General features: G+C 35.7%; 1 protein-coding gene across 3 annotated transcripts in view; it reads right to left on the reverse strand.

Annotated features, from left to right (window-relative positions):
- LOC131801244 (trichohyalin-like) overlaps positions 1–19,767 on the reverse strand; it is a 292,580-nt gene that overhangs the window by 203,840 nt on the left and 68,973 nt on the right. The window contains exon 2 of one of the 3 annotated variants that reach the window (XM_059119680.1): positions 4,114–4,233. The exons of the other annotated variants lie outside the window; for them this stretch is intronic. The gene's annotated coding sequence lies outside the window, so the exon portion shown is untranslated. The remainder of the gene's footprint in view (positions 1–4,113; positions 4,234–19,767) is intronic. 3 annotated transcript variants of the gene reach the window in all.

Raw genomic sequence — 19,767 nt, forward strand, 5'->3', positions numbered from 1 at the left:
AGTGCAGGATAGATATACCAAAGTTTTTTTTTTTTTTTTTTTTTTTTTTTTTTTGAAATTCAAAAGTTAAATGTTACGAAATTGTACTAGTCTTCTAAAATCGTACCATTTAGTATTATGCAGGCTTCCGAAAAACTCTTTCGAATTTCTTCAAAGAGCAAAACTTACATGAATTCGAGCGAGTGCGCTTCTGACAACAAAAAAGTGTAGAAAACTCAATTTTTCGACGTTGCTCAATATAAGTGAGCATAATTCCTCGTTTTTGAGAGGAAGAACAATTTATTCAAAATCGTGCAGATTTTGCTCTTGTCGAGCACTCGTTTAGTTTAAATTTGCCTTTTTTGCATTTCCATGTATGTGTCGAATTATATACAAGAGCACCCCTCTCTTCATACGGCCTCTTCTTCAGTACACAGCAATATCAAACTCCGTTTGATGTTACACACACGCACACTTAAATCAGAAAACAAAATATTTTTTTTTCCGCTCATTTTCACTTTTCACTATTTTTAGCGATTCCCCTCCCACTCTAATTGTTTTAAACAGGAGTGACTCGGGAGTGCTCCCATAAAAAACAAAAAAGAGTGAAGAGTAAATTCCACACTTCGAGCAATCCAACTCGCGAGCAGGATTCGCTTCCGTGTGAAAAAGAGGAAAATTGTGCTCTCTGGTATAGTAAGAACGAATAGAGCTTGAAATTATTTTATGAGACTTGAGGTTGATAGTATGGTTTTGGAAATGTGTACAAAGGGTGTGACCTGTACCAAATGGTACTAAATTTTAGTTTAGAGTGAATGGATGAGGCAGGATTTTCGAAATTTTGTATTGGAGTCCCTGTTATTGGTAGGTTTGTGATGGTGGTCCTGAAAGTGAGTACTTCAAGTGCACAAAATGTACTAAATAGTACTATATTTGGTACAATTTGGTATTGGGCGAATAGAAAGTGTTTGAAATCTGAAGCTGGGTTTTGAAGTCACTGTTCATATGTAGCCTGGATATAAGGAGGTGGTATCGACAATGTGTAATATAATTGTACGAAAAGTACAAAATGGTACTAAATTTGGAGATAGGTGAAGGGATGAAGATAAAATTCGGAAATTTATTATTTGGATTACCGATGATATCTGTGTGTGACATTCGGCGGTGATTTGGAAATTCGTCCTATATTTGCACGAATAGTAATAAATTTGGAATTGGGTGAAGGGATGGGTCTAGAATCCTTAAATTTGAACTTACGGTCCCTCTTGGTATCTGAAATTAAGATATGGAGGTGGTTTTGGAAATGTGTACTATAATTGTTCGAAAAGTACTAAATTGGGTATTGGGTGAAGGGATATAGATAAAATTCTGAAATTTAATATTTAGATTACTGAGGGTATGTGTGTTTGAGATTTGATGGTTATTTGAAAATGTGTAGTGCAGATGTGCTAAAAGTACGAAGAGGTACAAGAGTTTGGTATTGGGTAAAGGGTTGGAATCCTCAAATTTAATAGTTAAAGGTCTCTGTTGGTGTCTGAAATTGAGGTATGGAAGTGGTTTTGGAAATGTATACAATAATTGTTTGAAAGGTACTAAATAGTACTGTATTTGGTACAATTTGGTACTGGGTGAATAGATAGTTCTTGAAATCTGAAAATTAGTATTAGGGTCACTGTTCATGTGTAGTCTGAACATATGGATGTGGTTTCGGAAGTGTGTACTATAATTTTATGAAAAGTACTAAATGACACTTAATTAAGTATTGGGTGAAGGGATAGAGCTGGAATCACAAAATTTAATATATTTAGATTACTGTTGGTATCTGTGTTTGAGATTTGGCGGTGGCTTTGGAAATGTGTCCTATAGTTTACGAAAAACACTAAATGGCACTAAAGTTGGCATTGGTTGAAGTGATAAGAGTTGGCATCCTCAAATTTGATTGTGAGGCCTCAGTTAGTATCTGGAATTTTCATACAGTGTGAGATGAAAAAACTGCAACCAACTTCAGACTGCTGTCATTTCTAAACCACTCGTCCGACAGCTGTTAAAATTATTCCAGTGACAGCTCATTATATTGTTTACAAGCGTACAAAAGAATTCTGGTGATAATTTTCTAGAAAAAAAGTTATTCGTGTTCCGAATTCAAGCGTGATAGCGTGATTTCTTTATATTTGGCTGGAAAACCACAAGTGGCTATCGTTAGAGCTCTCCAGCATTTAAATGTGAATAAATCATTTGTGTCTCGTCCATCGCTCGTTACCGTGATACTGGTAGCGTAGCCCGACGGAAGTGGGCGGAAGAAAAAAGCACCAACAGCAGAAATGTTTCAAAAAGTAAAGAAGCGATTTTATCGAAACCCGCGTCGCAGTGGCCGAAAAATGGCTCGCGAGCTGAACATATCGCAATATTCCATTCGGCAAATATTAAAAAAAATGAGCTCGGGGTAAAATCATTGCAATTCCAAAAAGTGCAAGAACTTACACCGCAACAGAAAAAGGAAGAAAATACACTCAAAAGAGCTAAAGAGTTGCTTCGCTTGGGCGAAAGTGGTGAACTGCCGAATTTGGGTTTCTCCGATGAGAAAACATTCGTTGTCCAGCAGTTTGTAAACAAACAAAAATGATCGTGTTTACTTGCCAAAGAGGTCAGCTGAAAATGTGCACCTTCAGTTGGCCACAAGAACTAAAGCGCCGGCCATGCTGATGGTGTGGGCCCCCATAACAGCCGATGGTGGCTCTCCGCTCGTATTAATCTATCGTGGCATCAGAATAAATGCCGAATATTATCGTGAAAATATTCTGGAGGGTATATTAAAGCCTTGGTTACGCACACATTTTGGCCGCAGACCTTAGAAATCCCAACAGAACTCAGCACCATCGCATTCAGCACGCGCCACCTAAGAATGGTTACAAAATAAGGTTCCTCGCTTCATTTCCAGGGCACAATGGCCACCAAAATCTCCGGATACCAATTCGTTGGACTATTGTGTCTGGAGTATTTTGGAAACCAAGCGCCTCGCCTGGAATGGATCAAAATACCGCAGAGCAACATTCGGGGAGCGGATGACGGTTTCATTGGTCGTTTGAAGGCCATAATTCGTGCCACAGGTAACCAATTCGAACAAATCTAAACTTATTATAAAATTTGATAATATTTCCCACATTTGTTGCTTTCATTCAATAAAATTTAAAAATTATGACGTTTGACTTTGTTGCAGTTTTTTTTTTATCTCACCCGGTATAGATGTTGTAGACGGTTGCGACAATTCAGGATTTTTGAAATTCTTACTTTATCTTCACATTTATTTGATATTACTCCTCAGTGAAAAAATATTCGCTTGTGGGTGTACTCCAAGTTTTAGTTGAAGTTTACTCTCCAGTCTTTTGGTATATGTGCCAGGGGTCACAAGCCGAAGTAGAATCTAAAATAAGTTCTTTCCTTTAAGGAATATAACTTTTTTGTCTGAATACACAACTCATTTCGGTTATTGAAATGCCTCACAACTCAAGTTGATTAACATCATTCGATCATTTTGATTGGCGCCTACCATGCCATATTTCACGGGAAATAAATAAATTTTATTTGACTCTTTTTATTGTTCATCAAAAGAACGCAAAATAAATTGACGAATCAAGCGTGGGTGGCTAACTGACGACTTCCAAAACGACTCAAATTAAAATATTTTAATTCATAGAACTAGCTCTCCTCTTTACAAACCTATTATCTACGATTTGCCAAATAAGAAATCTCGCATTGATTAATTAAGAAAACGAGCAGTTAATACCCCAACAGTTAACTAATGTTTTTATAAACTTTTTTTTTTTTTTAAGGAATACAGTTACTTTGGCATCTTCTTTGAATTCGTTTTGCTTTGATTTTATTGCCACACATATTTCCAAATTCTTAGAACGATTATTCAAATTATTCAATGTATCGCAATATCAATTTTGAAATTAACAATCGCTAAATATATGGAACTATCGGAGATGCCGAATCTTTGTTTGTTTTGAAAACCGGTTTGGTTTTTGAAGAATTTTCATTAATAAAATCAACAGCTGAAATTTATGCAAATCAAATAATTAAGGCAAACACAGAAATCTAAATAACAAATAAATCTGCCCGAGCCATCTTTACCTTTTTTGGAGGTTCTCAAGTGTTGAGCATTGACAGAATCCATCCATTGACAATATTCTGATTAGTTGTTGTTACTTTGTTTGGTTAACGTTCGCCATTCGTTTGTAATTCGATACTGACCTAAAAACGGGAGAGATAGAGAGAAGACATAAAACGTATTAATAACAGAAAAATTTTGCTTTGAACAAATCTAGCAAATATTGACATTTGAAATTTACAACTAATTTGACAATGAAATGCCAACAATTGACAACGCCTCTCTGTCAATTTTGCGATTTTGTCCCCAACGATGTCATTGACTTGATTTATATTTTCAAAAATTTCTATAGATCTTGGGGTGGTTTTGAATACTTTTTGTTATTGAAATTGAGATAAATCTTACCAATTAGCAAATTTAGTTTACAACGAAACTCCGGTAGTTTTTTATGTAATTTTCAAATAAAAAATGTAAATTTTTGGAATAAATTATATTGAACAGTGTTTGGCTTGCTTGTTTGGGATACCATAGTATTTTGTTGTTGCAAAAATCGTCAGGCAAAATCCCATTATTGTTGTTTTTATAAAAACAACATTTGTTTATGAGTGGAGAACGATGGTAATGTTTACCAGGGGGTAAGGCAGGGAATACCTAGGTTTCGGAAAGAGCCACCAATCCTCATCAGTTCCCTTGTTTCTTGTCTGGGATATTCTCCCCAGAAGTTATTTAAAAAATAACTTCTATGACAAAAAACATTTTTTACCCAAGTGACGAGATCGTGAGCTCAATAGAAGAGGAACAAAAGAATTACATAAAACTAAAATTCTCTTGGAAAATCTTCTAAATCTTACAACCGCACTTATTCTTTTACGTAAGACGTTGTACCACCATGTAGTGAACAAAAGGGCAGAACCTTTTAGGTCCCTGTTAAATCTAGCATTCATTCAAAACGTGACATTAGAATAAAAACAAGTTAAAAAGTATCAGTCGGTTTAGTCGACAGATGCATACTCTCAGCCAATCCTCGATTATTTAAATATATTTTGACTTCTGTTTTGATAATTTAAACACATGACCCTCTTTGGAGTAGGCTCCGAGGGAATGGGCCAATATTCTTCATATCGTATCGGACCTAAATAAATATGATATAAATATTGCGACATGCCAGGTTTGGACTACATCGACTACTTCCTTTACTTTATATGAGATATACAGGGTGAGATGAGAAAACTGCAAGCAACTGCAATCAAGCTTTCATTTCCAAGCCACTCGCCCGATAGCTGTTAAAATTTTTCCACTGACAGCTCATTATATGGTTTACAAGTGTACTAAAGCCTTTTGGTGAGAACTTTCCAGAAAAAAAAGTTATTCGCTATGAAGGGGTATGTTAACAGGAGGGTATATTAACATTTTCATTCCCTTGGTAACATCCTTAAATATTCGTCGCAGACCCCATAAAGTATATATATTCATAATCAGCATAAAATTCTAAGTCGATTTAACGATGTCAGTCTGTCTGTCCGTCTTTCTGTTGAAATCACGATACAGCCCACATTATTTGACGTAGAGCGCCAAAATTTAGCAGAGCAATTTGTATTGTCTAGGATGGTTGGTATTGAAAATGATGATATATCGGTCCACGTTTTGGTATAGTCCCCATATAACGGTACCTCCCGATATTCGGTATTTTGATGATTTGTGCCACATTTTTTTCACGGATTTGTCTGAAAATTGGTATTTGTAGGTCATAATGGGTACCTGTGCGTGTGGCAAAACATTGCATGTATAGGTTCACGTTTTGGTATAGACCCCATATAAGGGTACCTTCCGATATTCGGTATTTTAATTTTTTTTTGCCACATTTTTTCACGGATTTGTTTAACAATTGGTATTTGTTGGTCATAATGGGTTCCAGCTCCGGTGGCGAAACATTGCATGTATGGGTCCATGATTTGGTATAGCCCCCATATAACGGTACCTCCCAATATTCGGTATTTTTATGGTTTTTGCCACATTTATTCTAATGTTTTCTTTACCCTAAGGTGGAGGGTATTAAAAGTTTGGCCCGGCCGAACTAATGCTTTTTTACTTGTTTTATTTTTGGCTGGAAAACCACAAGTGGCTATCGTTAGGGCACTCCAGCATTTAGATGTGAATAAATATTTTGTGTCTCGCTCGTTACCGTGCTGCTGATAGCGTAGCCCGATGTCAAGGAAGTGAACGGAAGAAAACAGCAACATCAGCATAAATGGTTCGAAAAGTAAAGAGGCGACTTGATCGGAACCCGCGTCGCAGTGCCCGGAAAATGGCTCGTGAGCTGAACATAGCGCAATATCCCATTCTTCAAATACTGAAAAGTGAGCTCGGGCCATTGGAATTCCAAAAAAGTGCAAGAACTTACAACGCAACAGCAAGAAAATAGACTCAAAAGAGCTAAAGAGTTGCTTCGCTTGGCCGAAAGTGGTGAACTGCCGAATTTGGTTTTCTTCGTCTCCGATGAGAAAACATTCGTTGTCCAGCAGTTTGTAAACAAACAAAATGATAATGTTTACTTGCCAAAGAGGTCAGCTGAAAATGTGCACCTTCGGTTGGCCACAAGAACTCAAGCGCCGGCCATGGTGATAGTGTGGGCCGCCATAACACCCGATGATCACTCACCGCACGTATTAAGCGATTGTGACATTAGAAGAAATGCCGAATATTATCGCGAAAATATTCTGGAGGGTGTATTAAAGCTTTGGGTACGCAAACATTTTGCCCGCAGACCTTGGATATTCCAACAGGACTCAGCACCATCGCACTCAGCACGCGCCACGCGCCATGGTTACAAAATGAGGTTCCTCGCTTTTTTCCAGCGCACAATGGCCACCAAAATCTACGGATACCAATCCGTTGAACTTTTGTGTCTGGAGTATTTTGGAAAGCAAGGTTGGCACTAAAAAATACCAAAATGTCGATCACCTCAAGCAAGTGCTCCGCCGGGAATGGGCCAAAATACCGCATAGCGTGTGACGATCCCATTGGCCGTTTGAGGGCCATAAGATGACCAATTCGAACAAATCTAAACTTATTCTAAAATTTGATGCTAATTTCTTTCATTCAATAAAATTAAAAAAATGTAAAAATTATGACGTTTGACTTTTTTACAGTTTTTTATCTCACCCTGTAGCTTTATCTGAACCGATTTGCATTAAATTTGATGAACTTGCCTCTGGACTGAATTCTGTCGGTAATGCCAAAATTTAGTTCATTTGGGCTGATATAAGCCATTTTGGTGCACAATAAACCTGTTATCGGATAAAGATATGTATGGGAGACATATCTAAATCGGATCCGATCTCGGTAAAATTGGACAGATGTATTTCTGGGCTGTATCTGATATCTGGTACCAAATAATATTCTTGTGTAGTACATATTATGCATGTGAGGACTGAGGGAAACAAATTGGAAAAAATATTCATATGTGGGAGCTATAGCTATATCTGAACCGATTTTCACGAAATTTGATGTACTGGTTTCTAGACTGAACTCCGTCATAAGTGCCAAAATTTAATCCATTCGGGCTTATATTAGACATTTGGTGCTCAATAATCCTGATATCGGATAAAGATATGTATGAGAGCTATATCCAATTCTAAAACGATCTCAATAAAATTTGACAGAGATATTTTTGAGCTCCATAAGTTATCTGCTACAAAATATAATTTTTGTGGAGTGCATATTACGCATGTGAGGGGCTTAAAACCACAAATTGGATGAAACATATATATAGGAGCTATAGCTATATCTGAAACGATTTTCACCAAATTTGATGCATTTATTTCTAGTCAGAATTCGGTCGGAATTGCCAAAATTCAGGTTATGTGCAATAATTCAGGTCATTTGGGCTGATATTGGCAACTTGGTGCACAATTAACCCGAAATCGGTTGAAGATATATATGGGAGCTTTATCTATATATGAACCGATACTCACAAATTTCAATAGGGTTCGTCCTTGGACCAAACAAATATTGTTTGGAAAATTTAATCTCATTTGGATAATAAATGCTACCTGGATTTTGTTCACAAAAATACATGGACAAACGGATGGACGGACGGACTGACATGCATAAATCGACTCAGAAAGTGATTCTATGAAGAACCGCAAAAGAAACTATGGGTCTACCTCGCTTCCTACTCCATTTTACAAATAAATACACAAAGACATAATACCCTTACCAGTATTTGGTGTAGGGTATAAAAATTTTGAAGACTTATGGACCCACAATGACACAATTTTGACCGCATCAGCTGAAATTTTTTGCAAAACATTTCCTCTAATTTAAGGTAGGAGCTAATAAAAAGAACAAATAATTTGTATGTGTGTTTTTTATCATTTAAACCATAAAAATCGTTTGGGATGGAATTACTATTTTTGTATTTTTCCAATGTTTAATATTTTCCTTAAATCCATGCTATAAATAGCCAACCTCTCTGACATTAAAGCGCACATAAGCTGTTAATTTAAATACGGTCCCATTTTCAAAACCTGATATGAACAATTCAACTGAAAATGTCAATCATATCCAATGGTCAGGGTAGCCCATGGCAATTTGAAAATTGTCAATTTCGCGGCATAATTGAGGGGCATTATATTTGCGGATGACCGCCCAATCTCCAACCTCTCCTCACCAAAAAAAAGAGGAGAAAACAACCAACAACATTTGTTTGGCCAATGTGGCATTTATCCGTTTGTCTGTCGGTCGGGCTGTCTGTCCTTCCATTCAACTATTTGCCGTTGTATGCATTTCTGATTATCATGATGATGATGATGATGTGGATGTGGATGATGATTATGGCAGATTTGTTTGTCTCTGTATTAAGGCCGGGAAATTTATGCACATCGAACGACAACAATGAACCAGATTATATAAACATTTTTAATTTTTTCGATTTGCATGGATTTCGGTTAATAATTCTCCAACCCCCAAAACAAAAAAAAAATATTATTATTGTTGCCATCATTGTTGTTGGCATCTCCTCCGAGGGCAATATGGCGCCTATTTGGAACATAAATATTATTTCATTTTACATTTGATACAGGCAATGCCACAATGAGCCCCAATGTCCGTCCTGCATGTTTATTATTGTTTTTGCTATTTTCAGCCCGCCAAATGAACAGTGAACTCGAAAATATTGGCTATGTTGGAATATTATTGACATATCCGGGATGAATTTTCATGTTTTATTTTGCAGAGAATTCTCAATGGCGCATAAATGTGGAGGTATGTAGACCTGTAAATGTTTTTTTCCTATAACAATGTTGCATTACATTGCCATCATGGGAAGTTATCGGAATAAATGCAACAATTGCTGGAACATCTTTATTTCCCTTGAAATGGGTTTTGGATTATTGGTAATGTTGGAAATCCCATATCATCAGTTTGTAAATTAAATGTAAATTACACAAACAAAATAAAAACAGTAAGGAAAGGTCAAAAGTCTGGCGGGGCCGACTATATGATACCCTACACCACCAGGCGTATAGCTTCCGCAACAAAAAAATTATATTGGGAATTTATGATCATAAATCGTACCAACTAGGAACCTTATTTGAATGCCTATTATGTCATGATGGTAGTCACAATTTCGGAACTATACCTAACTCTGAATTGATTTTCAAAGAATTTGACGGAGGTTTCTGTACCTCTAGTACCAAATAACATAGCTTTATAGTGCATTTTATGACTTCGATAAGAATTATATTAACAAATATTTATTGGAGCAATAGAAATACCGGACCGAGTTTAACCCAATGGAAAAATTCGGTGGACTGTGAAATTTGGTCGGATATTACATATATGATAAACAACAGCCTTATAAACAGATGAAGGTATTAAAAAATTGATAAAATTTGATAAAATTTGACAGGGGTATTTCCGGGCTGTATCTGATATCTTGCTTCCAGAGTGAATTTGGTCGAAGGTGCCAAAATTCAGTCGATTTGGGCTGATATTAGCCATTTAGCGCGCACTAAACCTAAAAGAGGATAGAGGTACATATGGGAGCGAATATGGGAGCTACAGCTATATTGAACCGAATATGGAGGCTATAGCTATATCTGGACCGATTTCAACAAATTTGTGTTACTTGTTTCTAGGATGAATTCAGTCGGAAGCACAAGGTTCAGTACATTTGTGCTGATATTAGCCATTTGGTGCACATTAAACCTGATATCGGATAGAGATATATATGAGAACTATATCCTAACCTGATCCGATCTCGACAAAATTTGACAGAGGTATTTCTGGGCTGTCTTTGATGTTCGGTATTAAATATCCTTGTTGTTGAGTGCGTATTACGCATGTGTGGCACTTAAACACCAAATCGTATGAAACAAATACAGAGTAAGATAAAAAAACTGCAACAAAGTTAAACGCAATAATTTTTACATTTTTTTTTTTTGAATTTTATTGAATAAAAGCTAAAAATATCGGAAATAGCATCAAATTTTAGAATAAGTTTAGATTTGTTCGAATTGGTCAGATTTGCCACAAATTATGGCCTTTAAACGGCCAATGAAACCGTCACACGCCGCCCGAATGTGGCTCTGCGGTATTTTGGCCCATCCCGGCGAAGCGCTTGCTTGAGGTGATCGTAACTTTGGTATTTTTTTGGTGCCAACCTAGCTTTCCAAAATACCCCAGACACAATAGTCCAACGGATTGGTATCCAGAGATTTTGGTGGCCATTGTGCGCTGGAAATGAAGCGAGCAACCTCATTTTGTAACGATTCTTGGGTGGCGCGTGTTGAGTGCGATGGTGCTGAGTCCTGTTCGAATGTCCAAGGTCTGCGGCCAAAATGTTTGCGTGCCCAAGTCTTTTATACACCCTCCAGAATATTTTCGCGATAATATTCGATATTTATTCTGATGCCACGGTCGATTAATACGAGCGGAAAGTGACCATCGGCTGTTTTGGCGGCCTACACCATCACCATGGCCGGCGCTTTAGTTCTAGTGGCCAACCGCAGATGCACATTTTCAGCTGACATCTTGGGTTTGGGTTTCAGTTTGTTTACAAACTGCTGGACAACGAATGTTTCCTCATCGGAAACGGAGAAAAACCAAATTCGGCAATTGACCACTTTCGGCCAAGCAAAGCAAATCTTTAGCTCTTTTGAGTCTAATTTCTTTCTGTTGCGGTGTAAGTTCTTGCACTTTTTGGAATTTCAATTGCTTTACCTGGAACTCATTTTCCAACATTTGCCGAATGGAACATTGCGATATGTTCAGCTCACGAGCCATTTTTTGGCCACTGCGACGCGGGTTTCGATCAGGTCGCTTCATTAATTTTCGAATCATTTCTGTTTCTGTTTTCTTCCGTCCACTTCCTTGACATCGGGCTACGCTACCAGTATCACGGTAATGAGCGATGAAACGAGACGCAAATGATTTATTCACATTTAAATGCTGAAGTGCTCTGACGATAGCCACTTGCGGTTTTCCTGCCAAATATAAAGAAATCACACTATCACGCTTGAATTCCGAAAACGAATACCTTTTTTCTGGAAAATTCTCGCCAAAATGCTTTGTACGCTTGTAAACAATATTATGAGCTGTCACTGGAATAATTTTAAAAGCTGTCTGACGAGTGGCTTAAAAATGAAAGCAGTCTGAAATGGGATGCAGTTTTTTCATCTCACCCTATATATGGGAACTATATGCTAATCTCATATGATCTCGACAATATTTGACAGAGGTATTTCTGGGCTGTTTTTGATATCTGGTACTATTCTTGTGGAGTGTGTATTACGCATGTGAGGGACTTAAACACATATCAGATGAAGTACTTGTTTCAAAGCTGAATTCAGTCGGATTTGACAAAATCCAGGTTATTTGGACAGATATTGGCCGTTGGTGCGCAATAAACCTGAAATCGGATATATATGAAGCTATATCCAAATCTGAACCTATCTTGACCAAAATTTAGGCACTTAGCTGTATCTGTATCAATCGAATGAAACATTTATATAGACTGAATTTGGTCGGATGTGCCAAAATTCAGCACCTTTGGACTGATATTGGCCATTTGGTGAACAATTAACCCGGAATAGATTGAAGATATTTATATGGGAGCTATATCTAAACTTGAACCGTTTAATCTCAATTGGATAATAAATGCTACCTGGATTTTGTTCACGAAAATATATGAAAAGACGGACGGACTGACATGCATAAATCGTCTCAGATAGTAATTCTATGAAGATCCTCAAAAGTAAGTATAGATCTATCTCGCTTCCTTCTCCATGCTACAAAGAAATGCACAAAGACATAATAACCTTACCACTATGTGGTGTAGGGTATAAAAATGGGAGGAATGAGAAATTTTATTAATATCTACTTGATGTGATCATAATTGTAGATTTCTATAAAAATTTTTGTAATTAAAAAGTGTGTGCATTTCGGATAAAATATAGGGTTGCGAATAATTTCTTCACCAGGTTTAAAGTATTTTATTGAAAATAATTATTTGCAAAAGAACCCGGTATGAAAAACAAATTTTAATTATTTAATATTTAATTTTCTATATTCCCCTTATTTTACATATGTAAGTTTACATGTGTATTTACATATTTGTACATATTTTAAATACTATTTTCAATATGACAATTTTCCCTATTTTCAATATCCCACTGCCTGTAGTTTGTCAACTGTAAAATTAAACAAGTTTTTTTTTCAACTTTTTTGTTTTGACACATTTATTAAATATTTGTTTATTAACAAACATAAAGTCATTGAATGGTATTTTCATTAAATATTGACAATTCCATGGAAAATCGTTCGTTCGCAAATAGTTGATAATAAATTCAAAAATTGACAAACAAGGTCGCAATTTTCCATATTTGGTTTTTTCAATAATGAATGGACGATCTTCTCCGGCACCACCATCACCGCAAACCAAATTGGCCATTTGTCCATTATTAGATAAATATAAAAATGAAATGTGTAATTAAATTATTTTTTGTTTATCGAATGAATGAATGTTTTTATGTGTGCATTCGTTGGCCAGAAATGTAGGCCAACATTTTGTAAATGTTTGAAATCGATACAACCATACATATGGTCATTTTTATCTGGATTTCAGCTAATTAAGGTATAGATGTGTTCAATAGGGGTATGTAAGTCAATTTTGGAATGTTTAATTCAAAGTCTAATTTTCTAAAATCAAAAGATCGAAAAATTGACTTTGAAAGCTAAAACTATTCCAGGAAAAAATTTCTCTGGTTAAACATTTATAAATCGGTCTTCTATGGGTACAAGACCTTTCCTATACGGATACACTTTTATATACAGATATATTCTCACACTTCTATTACGAATAGAAAACCATTCAGAGTTTTTCAATGGATAGAAGATCATTAGCAGAACTAGAAGGCCTCACACTCATTTTTAAAATAGTAGAAATTTCACAGGTCTATTAGACTCTATAAAGACTATCTACAGGCAGAAGAACTTTGAATGTTTTTCAAAGATACATGTCTTCTTTACACAGACAAATTGTTATGATATGACCTCCAATAGTTCTTCAACGTCTTCATTGGATTTCTCTGGACAAAATTTCCTTTTTTTCTACAGATATACGACCATTCACTGATTTTCTTTACACAGAAGAGCCTGTCCCTACTTCCATTGTTAGGAGTCCTCTCATACCATCCACGGAGGAATTATAAAATACCTCTTAACTATAGAGGAACTAAAATGTCTTCTGCCTATCTGAGACTTTTTACCTATCATAGGTATTCTCTGAATAGAGGACTTTAACACTCGTTGGAAATCAGCAGATCTTCCCATAGAATATCACGAAATATCCTCAGAGTAGAGAGAAGACATTTTTACATGATATCCTCTCAAGGAAAACCAGATGGAATGTTTTCTCATAAAAGTTGAGGAGATCAACTGACATTTTCGTAGGTCAGAAGCACTTCTCACAGAATATGTTTCCAAGAAAAAAACGGGAACATTTGAACATTTTTTAGATCTCATAAAAGTATCAAAAATTTGTTGATGGTGGAACTTCCAATAAAAAATTAGAAAAATCTTCTGAAATAAGTTAAGAATTTATTAAAAAAATCCATGTAACTTCTCCGAGAAGATCAGTAGATTTTCCCGGAGAAAACCGTTAGAGCTCTTCATAAAATATATGGAAATCTTCTCATAGGGGATAAGATCGTGTTAAAATGTCAAAGGGAAATGATTTATAGACCTTGTCATAGAAAATCGGGAAATATTTTCATAACACGGGTGATCTTCACAGAGAGTTTCAAACAATCTTCTCATAGAAGATCAGACGATCTACTCATAGAAGATAAAGAGATCATCCCATTCACTTTTAAAATGAATGTCAGAAGATCTTCCCGTATTAGTAGAATTTCTCATGATATATCAGAATATAGAGGTATAAACAATCAAAGAAGGAAAATTCGGAGATCTATTTGCAGAATATCGTGAAGTGTTTCCATGAAATATCATTAGATTTTCGCAGAGAGTATGAATCTAACTTCTAATAGGAGATCAGACGATCTACTCATAGAAGATAAAGAGATCGTCCAATTGATCTTTTCGTAGAAAATTAGTAGAACTTCTTAAATGGATATCAGAAGATCTTCCCACATCTGTAGAATTTCTCATGAAATATCAGAATATATTCAGAGAGGTATAAAAAATTAAAGAAAGAGAATTAGGAGAACTAGTTGTAGATTATCGCGGGGTATTTCCATAAAAAATCGTGTGATTTTTACAGAGAGTATGAATCGTAGTTCTAATAGAAAATCAGACGATCTAGTCATAGAAGTTAAAAGGATCTTCTCATAGAAAATATTAGGAAAAATTCTCAAAAGAGGTGTTCTCATATCACTAGAACTTCTCAGAAAATATCAGGAAATCTTAGCATTGAGGTATACAAAATCAAGGGATTTGATACTGAAGAACTTGAGGTATTCTTCAATAAAATGTTGAGATTTTTACAAATAACATCAGCCGGAACTTTCATAAAATTTCAGGAGATTTCCTCATTTTCGCAGACGAAAATATCTTCTTATGGAAGATAAGTAGATCGTCACAGAGACTGGCAATCAAACTTTTCATAGAAGAAAGACAACTTCTGATAGAATATCAAGATTCCTTCTTAAAGAAGATCAGTAGATTATCTCATAGAAAATTAGGCGAGATTTTCATAGCAGATCAACAGATTCTCACAGCAGACCAACAGATTCTCAAAGCAGATCAGAAGATTCTTCCACAAAAGACCCAGAGAAGTTCTCATGGATGACCAGTGTAAAGGATCGATCATAAGATCCTTCTGATTATCTCAATCACGTATCTTAAAAAGATGTTCCATCCTAGACTTTGGAAGGAGCTTTCAAAAAATTTCGAAAAATACCGCTCAAATAAAAACCTTTATATAGGGGCTATACGAAGACATGGTGCTGCATAAGTTATTTCATAGGGTGTAGTATCTATTTAGACAATTCTCATCCAGGGAGGAGTAAAGTACTCAGAAGGAACTCCTTGTGTAGATTTTAACCCGATTCCATTAAAAATGTGGCTAAAATCATCAAAATACCCAATATCGGCAGCACCATTGTATGGGGGCTATACGATATCGTGGACCGATATAGCGCATCTTCGAACTTGACTTACCTGCAGACAAAAGACAGATCGGTGCAAAATTTTAGTTCAAATCTTTATTCCTTTTGATTTAGCTCATCATAGAATTTTACGCTGACCAAGAATACGTTGTTCGGTCTAAAAATATTATTTTGATGAGTTACAAACGGAATTAAGAACTTCATATACCCTCCCTACTATGTATGGCGGAGTGTATAAAAATAAAGCATTTCAAAGTTCTTCTATGAGTAAAAACTGTTTTACTAGTATTTTATGAATGGTCGAACTTTCAAGCTTTTTTTCAAGGTATCCTCAGAGGTCTTCCATCGACAGACTTTAAACAGGCGAGGGTTCGGAGGTCTTCTTTAAAGTATTAAGGTTAAAGCAAGTAAAAAAGCTGTAAGTTCGGCCAGGCCATTTGGAACAAATTTGGCAATTTTCAAAAAATAAAAACCGTTAAAAATGCGACGACATGGACCTGCATAGGCAACTTTTATCATAATATTCAAATGCGAAACTTGAAAAAATCGGATATAGGGAGGTATTATTATTATATTGGGGCTACACGAAGACGTGGACCTGCACAGACAATTTTCTGTCATAGGCTTTAGTATCCATTACGAACTTCAAATACCAAATTAGAAACAATTCCCGTGAATAATGTCGCTAAAATCATCAAAATACCGAATATCGGGAGGTACCCTTATATGGGGGCTATACGGAGACGTGAACCTGCCCAGATAATTTTCTGTTCTAGGCTGTAGTGTTCATTCCGAACTTCAAATACCAAATTTGAAAGAATTCTGACGATTATTGTCGCAAAAATCATCAAAATACCGAATATCGGAAGGTTGCGTTATATGGGGGCTATATGAAGACGTGGACCTGCACAGACAATCTCCTGTCATAGGCTGTAGCACCCATTGCGAACATCAAACACCAAATTTGAAAGAATTCTGATGAATATTGTCGCTAAAATCATAAAAATACCGAATATCGGGAGGTACCGTTATTTGGGGGCTATACCAAAACGTGGACCTACATGGCCCATTTTCAATACCAAAAGTCCTGCAGACATAATATACATTTGAGTAAAATTTTATCAATCTACTTCATTTTGTTCGGAGGCTAGAGTGATTTCCACAGACGGACAGACAAACAGGCGGACAGATGGATAGACGGACACACGAACAGACGGACGGACATTGCAAAATCGACATAGAATTTTATGCCGATCAAGAATATGTATACTTTGTGGGGTCTAAAATGTGTATTTCGAAGTGTTACAAACGGAATGACAAACTCAATATATCCTCCATACTATGATGGAGGGTATAAAAATATATATTTTTTATTGCTTTAAAACCAACTTATATCTTAATAATCCTGTTTAGTGGTGACATATGTGAGCAATTTAAAGATTTGTACTTCGTACCCCGTTAAAAGCCATACCCATTTATCCAATATAAATCCCTTTATTTCTCTCAGGGTGTTGTGAATCTCAATCTCGCTTGGAGAAGATGCCTACAAATCTCCCCCACATTACATTGTATTGGGGAAAAAAGGAAAATGTATTTGAAAATTGTGTTCGTTTCACAGCTTCTTTGTCTTTTGCTGTTTTTTATGTTATTGGCTTTTGACAGGCTTTTTCGTTCCGCTGTTTGGTATTTGCCCCCGAAAAGAAACAAAAAAAAAACTCGAATTGATGCTGGAAATGTCTTATTCGATTTGATAGGGATTTTCACAACCCAATTTGTATTTGTTATGCTAATATTAGGAATTTCCTATGCAAATGTTAGGCATCCTCTGTACGAAATAAGCCGAAATAAGTAAAGAGCTGGAAGCATGGCAAAAATCAATTGAATAATTCGCTTAAATTAATGGGAAATGGAAATAAATTATTTTGTAATTCTGTGACAAAGAAAAAATCACAGAAATATATTTAAGTGATACAATTTTTTGTATCTATGGAAATTCCTTGAATCCAATTTTTCAATAAAAAATAAATGAATATAAAAATTGAGAAAGTTTTCCGGGGCATATAATATTTAAAGTAATTAAATAAATAAACTGAAACAAATAAATGAATAGATTGCCTATTAAAATTGAATCCATTCATCTGACGGATTTTTAATTTCCGTTTCTAAATGTTTTCCGATTTTTTCCGTAACATTTTTTCACATATTTTCAATTATTGAGCAATAATTTATTCGTTCACATGAGCCGTGTGCACCTGCATTTCAGAAATACCTCGTCCATTGCAATTTTAAAAACAATTGAAAAAAAAAACAATACAATTAAATGAATGTGACACAATTCAATGAGTAACTGTCAGCAAGACCGTAAACACATTACAAATGGTCATTGAATTCAATTTCAATGACAATTTAACGAATTATGAAAAGAAAGAGAAACAAACAAAAAAAAAAAAAATAAAAAAAAACTTTGTTTTTATTTTTAGAATTTAAATATAAGTTTCTCAGAAGAATTAACAGAGTATAATACGGTAACGTCACGTATCATTTAAGATATGAAAATATTAATAAAAATTCATAATGTTGTCAATAGGGGCTTCTACGTGTTCGTCCGTCATTGAAATACCCTTGACTAAATTCAGTTCGAATTCGAGCAGGAGTAAAAAAAATCGGGTACACTTATTTTTCAATACCACTCGACTGTGACTAAAAGATACCCTTCTAGTCTTTATTTGTAATTATTTTTACTCCCTCAAATCACAGCTGCAAATTCGATCGATTTTTACTCTCTACTCGGATTCAAGCGGAAATACAAATAGTATTACTTGTGGATGAAGAAGAACAGTACAGTAATGACGACTTAAATGACAGCTCTCATGACAACAGATCCTGGGATCAATGGAAATTTTCGAGAACTGCAACGTAACAAAGAGCGATTGCGTACAAACATGCAAGCAACAACAACCCACCACTACTTAATACCAACCAGTACCAACATTGCACTCAAACAACAATAACAACATATAGCCAACATCCAACTCAAGTAACATAATGAATCGCCGAACAAATCAACCATCATCATCCTTACAACGCATGATGAATAATTCTCATTGACTTAAATATGTTGGTTACGTATCTAGTTTTGGTTTCGTGTGACGATTGAGGAGCACTACTACTGAGCGCTTGCCTAATGGATACGTGATGGTATTGTAATTATTTACTGTCCTCTGGCCAGTAATATATTTACCACTGGAGCGACCCTACTGGAGTTTTGGCTCGCAGTTCAAACATGAGCTTCGGGCTTGTATTTCTTACAGGAGCTTCGGGTTCACAGTTCCCACAAGTAGATTATAGTCCAGTATTAAAATGAATAAAACACCCGATTTTTATCCCCAAAAAAGGGAGAATGTAACTCTTTACATTTCATAAGGTTTGGGGTGTCCTTATGGAGACGTCGCCGAGGAGAAAACCACGTTACAAAACCACACAATAATTCTCTAAAAAATTGCGAGACATTTCACCTAAACCCTGTAGGAATGAGAATTTCGTTCAAACTTCGCACATCGTATTTTTAAATAAAATTAGATCAAGTTGGGAGATGGACAATATCGGTTCACTTCTTCTGCCAACTCCCACATAAAAGTTCAAAATTTTGGGAAAAATTAAAGTCTTACATCCAGTATTCGATATATTTCAGACTTGCCACATGGTAATGTTCAGATAAGACCTAGGTAAGGTGCGAGATCAAAAATGTCGAAATTTTTGAATAATAGCTCTCTTAAAGTGGGAATGACAGATTTTCTTAAAAATGTGCACCCCCCAAATAACCTTATCGGAGGTAATGTGAAATGGAATAAAAAATGGACCGGTACATCTTTTTGGCTCCTCCCTCACAAAAGTTCAATATATACCTGAAAAAATATACTAGGCCACTCCACCACAATATGACAGAATTTTGAGAAATAAGACTTTGAGAATGTCGGTAAACGATGTCCGATTTTCTTCAAACTTCCTCGTTCCAATATGTTTGTCTATATTAGAAATCGGAGCCCT

Source organism: Musca domestica, unplaced genomic scaffold (genome assembly GCF_030504385.1).
Source record: "Musca domestica strain aabys unplaced genomic scaffold, Musca_domestica.polishedcontigs.V.1.1 15, whole genome shotgun sequence".
Lineage (NCBI taxonomy): Eukaryota > Metazoa > Arthropoda > Insecta > Diptera > Muscidae > Musca > Musca domestica.